The 4,868-nt window shown below is 64.9% G+C and overlaps 1 long non-coding RNA gene across 1 annotated transcript; it reads right to left on the bottom strand.

Moving 5' to 3' along the window:
• Positions 1-1,984: 1,984 nt before the first annotated feature.
• Positions 1,985-2,961, bottom strand: LOC125322000. Its single transcript, XR_007201799.1, has 2 exons — positions 2,633-2,961; positions 1,985-2,328 (listed from the first exon to the last, which is right to left on the bottom strand). It is a non-coding gene; the product is annotated as an uncharacterized LOC125322000 (long non-coding RNA).
• Between the last annotated feature and the right edge of the window lie 1,907 nt (positions 2,962-4,868).

Here is a 4,868-nt window from a genome sequence, read left to right as displayed (position 1 = left end):
GTCCTCCTGCGGAACTTGGGGTCCGAGGGAGCACCCAGTGGGTCGCACTGTCCTTTTTTTGAGTGTTGGTTTACTCTGGCTTGTCTCACGGAGCCTGGGCTTATCCTGGGTTCCCGCTCTCAGTTGTTAATAAATAAAGGAGTTGGCTTTTCTTTCCAAAAAGTCTCAGCCTCGTTTACAACACCCTCAAGCACGGCCACTGAAGTCAGTCAAGGGCACGGGCTGCAGCCGAAGCTGCCGAGCGTCGCTGTGAGGCTGGCAAGGCAAGAGAAAGCCATTGTGGCCAATTCTGCTGGAGCCTTTTGCCCAGCCACGTGCAGTTGTGCCCACAGTATCCCCCCGTTTGGCATCCCGGCTGGTGCGGATGCTTTGTTGAGCAGGCGTTCGGGCTGCTGCTGTTCCTGTGCACGCTCTGGTGCTGTTTCTGCGGCGTCCAGAGCCGCTTTGGCAGCAGCGACTCGGCAGCCCTGCTCGAGGAGACATCGCCGGCCTCCCCGTGGAGGCAGCAGCTGTGCGGGCCCCGAGCTCTGTGTCAGGGGGGCCTCGGTCACAGCACCGTGGCCTGGGCAGCCGCGGGGGCCCGGGCTGGCCGCCAGCCCTGCCTCTGCCCGCTGCCCCTTATTGGCAGCGGCCAGTGGCCGTGCCCCGGCATGGCCCCCCTGCCCTCCTTGTCCCCAGCCGGCCCAGCCTGGGCACCTTGGGGTGTTCCCCACCTGCTGCTGAGGCCCGGCCTCGAGGGCTTCTGCCGCAGGCCTGGGAGACAGACGCATCGGGGAAGTGCCGGAACAGCCGGGTGGCAGGAACGAGGCGGCTGCCTGGGGGCTGCTTATGGCCTTTGACACCCGGTTCCTCAGGCCTTCCCACCACCCCGGCCCCTCAGGCTCTCCCCCAGCCCGGCCCGGCAGCGCCGCAGCCCCAACGGAGCTCCAGAGGGGCCGGATCGAGAGGCACCTCGGAGCCCTCAGCAGTCCAGCCAGCAACGCACGGGCAGGAGGACACAGACGGCGGTTCCTGCCTGGGACAGGAGTTGCGGCCATCTCCAGGCACCCGTCTCGCAGCCGTCCCCGCAGCTCCGGCCCCTGCCCAGCCGCTCTGTCGGCAGCGTTAAGGCTTCAGCAGAACCACCAAAGGCCAGGGGGCTTCTGGCCATTTCCCCTTCCACACTGCACGCCCAGGCAACTTGCTGAGCACAAGCACCCTTTTTCCCCTCTTCCCCTCTGCCCTGCGGACACTGGGCACCAGAAGAAAGCTCCTGGGAGTCTGTGTATTAGAACACTGTTACAATTCCTTTTTAAGGTTCTTAGAAATGCCTCTGCCCAAATTAAGGTGCAAACGAGACCATATGCCAGTGACAATGGTATGGGTTTTATTTGATGGTAAATATTAGAGAAAGAAAGAAGTAGAAAATAGTTGGCGGGGGACAGAAAGAGTGACAGGGACAGAATAAGGAAAATATCACCACGCCGTGGATCCCCACCATGTTCCGCTGATCCTCTCCAGCTGGTGTTCTTGGTGGTGAAGGTCCCCCCAGAAAGCACAGAATCGGATGGGTTTATATACCCTCGAGCCAGGTAGCAATGTCCAGGCATGTCCCCCTGGGGGAGGGGGGCAGTCTCTCACCGCCGACTCTGGATCTGTTGCATCACGCACAGTCCTGTGCTGCAAAGCCTCTCACGTGAAAGTGCCGTGGCTGTGGCCTGTGGGGTTGGGAGTTCCACAGCCGGGCCGGTTTATGTAATGGAGGATGGCTGTTCAGTGCCTCTGACCAGAGGTTACTCCGTGAACCTGAAACCTCCTCCCTCCCCCTCCCCCCGCCTCGATTGGTTGGGGTGGTCTGTGTAAACCTGGCTTCTGTGAGCTGCGCTCTCCCCCCACCCCAAACTCAATTTATCTAATCAGCAGTTTGACTTTCAGTTCAAAGTCCCACCATTCAGGGAGGCATCTTTGGTTGTAGCTTCTTCATAATGAGAAAAAACTTTATATCGATGGTTGAGGCATGAACTATTTTTAATCTCAGACAAACACATTCTATATTTACATATAAAGGAAAAACCAAAAGAAGAAAAGAACCATCTGAAAGAAAAATGCCCGCTGGCTCAGGTGGCCCCAGCAGAGAGAGCCTCCCAGATCAGGTCGCTGCAGAGCTGCAGCACTGCAGCTAGCCACGGCCCGACAGACGAGGCCGTGTCCTGCATGCCCTGCGGAGTCCATCTCGCAGCACCTGGAAGATGGAGCGCGGAGCTCTCTCCAGGGCCCGCAGGACGTAGGCTGTTTGACGCGCCAGGCTGGAAACGGCAGGGCTGATGTCACGGGACGCGTCTTCAAGGGCTGCAAGAGAGAGGAACAGAGGCACGGTCAGACTCCGCATCTGCGGGGACCCGAGGAGACCCCCCCTGCCAGGGCCATCCCAGCCTGCTCTGGCCATGGCCAAGAGGGAGCAGGGACCAACGGGATCGAAGGCCCCTGGACATCCGAAGGTGCTGGCCACAAATCCCCCACGCGCCCCTGAAACCTCTCTGTGCTCTGCCCACGCCGCCGCTCGTCCGCGCAGGGAGCAGAGCCCTCCGCAGCCGGGGCAGGGATTGCAGCTCCCCCCGCCAGCCCCCGCTGACAGCCGGCTGCACTCACTCACCCTCGCAGATGAGCTGGAGCTCTTCCTGCTGGCCCCTCAGGTGCCGCCCGGCGATGCCTGGGAACACAGAGCCTGTCACGGCCCCAGCGGCACAGCTCCCTCTCAGCGGCGCTGCCAGCCCTGCGGCCGCACGCTCTCCTCGCCCCGGCAGGGCTCAGCCCGGGCCCTCGCCGCATCCCGACGCCCGAGGGCACGGCTGCGAGAGGGCGGTGGCAGCCCCGGGGGCAGGCGGGGCTCCACGGCCCCTGGCCCGGATCCCGCTGCCGGGGCAGCAGCCGGGGCTGGGGCCGCGCTGCGGCGGGGCGGGGAGGGGAGGGGCCCCGGGCTCGTGGCTCACCAATGAACCTGATGGCCGCCTGTCGCAGGGACTCCTGTGGGCTCCGCAGGTACGGCAGGGCCCGCCGCGAGTGCTCGGCCGCTCGGCTCCTGTCCTCTGCCAGCTGGAGAGAGCGCCAGGAGGGAAGGGTTGGCGCGGGCTCAGCCCCTTGGCCGGGCGCTGCCTGCGGCCCGCCCTGGCCTCCCCTGCCCGCACAGCGCTGAGGCCCGGCCAGCGCCGCTGGCGCCGGGCTCTGGAGGGGGCCGAGGGCCGGGCGCTGCCCGGGGAGCCGCGGTGCCCCCCCGCCCCAGAGCCCAGCGGGGCCGGGGCTCCGTGGGCACCCGGCTCGGGGCCACAGGAGCCTGGAGAAGAGCCCGCGCGGCCCAGGGATGGGAGCAGCGTGTGGGGCGCAGGCTGGAGCCCCTGGCTGCAGCACTGGGCGGGGGGCACAGCTGCCAGCCCCACACACGGAGCACCGCAGTCAGGGGGCTTCTCCAGGCTGCGACTTGGGCTTCCAGGCCGTCCTTACCAGACCCTCGCCGAACCTCCATGTCTGATCCACGTCCAGCATGCGTTCGAGATCTCTCCTTTTCAGGAAGCTGGCCGCACAACGCAGCGTTTCCCGGGAGGCCTGGAGAGCAGCAGAGAGCGGGAGATGGCAGCACAGCCCAGGGCACAGGACCCGTGTCCTTGTGCCGAGGCCAGGAGGATGCTGCAGCCCATGCGGCGCCAGGGCAGGAGGCGGCCGAGCCCCCTCCCAGGGGAACCCCGGCAGCCCAGGAGTCCTCACATTGGCCACGTGCCAGTCCTCGTCATGGCAGTGGAAGGAGAGTGGGAGCAGGCTCTGGCGCACGTGTGACTTCAGGGCCTTTTTTCCCTTTGCCGTTAATAAAGGCATCATCTCTTGGAAGACGAACATGGAGCGCAGCCGCACCTGGCTATCATCCTGTATGAAAGGAAGAAAGACAGACCTCCGCATCGGCCGCTCCAGGCCCACCTGGGCACGGGCCTGAAAATGCACAGGGCACAAAGTGTCCGGGCAGCAGCCAGTGGCCGTGGCTGGGGGCACGGAGCCTTACGTTGTCAAAGAGTGGCAGGAGGGCCTCAGCCAGCTGCAGGGCGATGGGGCTGGGTATCGGGGCACCACTGTACAGGAACAAGTAGCTGAGGACGGCGACGGTCATCCCAACCACGTCGCTGTCGTCTTCCTGCAGGAGCTCCACGAGGCTTTCGGTCAGGCTCCACATTCCTTTGGTCTGTGCGGAACACAAGGCTGTGCAACCGCACCCTGCTGCTGCAGGGCCCAGAGGCCAAAGGCCTGTCCCGAAGCACTCGGGCAGCTGAACCGGGAGGCAGGAGAGCTGGGAGCAGCTGCCTCAGTGCCCGAAGCCCAGCCAAGCCCAAGCGACTGCGTTCCCCAGCCCCACGCTGCCAGCGCAGCTTCAGCCGCTGCCCCCTTCTCACCATCGAGGGATGCTTGCTGAGCACCACAAGGCCTCTGAGCGCCAGGCGACGCCTCTCCCTGCACTCGCTCCGCAGGTTCTTGGACATGATCTCCAGGACGCTGTCACCGCATCTACTCCAGTCCAGCCAACGCTGGAAAGGGGGATCTGAGAGGACCTGAAAGGCACAGGGGAGTGACGGGGGAGCCGGCCGGCACGAGCCCGCGAGCGTGCAGCGCTGGGCCCAGGCAGCAGCACAGGGCGCGGGCACCGTCCCGGGCAGCTGCGGCTACGAGAGGGCAGAGAGCTGGCAGGCAGCTCCGCGAGGCTGCGCTGGCCATCGGGCTCACCTCCACAAGGAACGCCAGGGCAGGCAGATCCCGGCGTGGCTCCTCCCCGCTGAGCAGCCTGAACAGGTGGCAAACGATCCGGAAACGCACGAGTTTGGAGGCCCGGGACATCTCCCTGGCAGGAGGAG

The sequence above is a fragment of the Corvus hawaiiensis genome, chromosome 2 (assembly GCF_020740725.1).
Source record: "Corvus hawaiiensis isolate bCorHaw1 chromosome 2, bCorHaw1.pri.cur, whole genome shotgun sequence".
Classification (NCBI taxonomy): Eukaryota; Metazoa; Chordata; class Aves; order Passeriformes; family Corvidae; genus Corvus; species Corvus hawaiiensis.
Note: the sequence above shows the minus strand (reverse complement) of the source record. Positions and strands in the feature narration are given on the sequence as shown.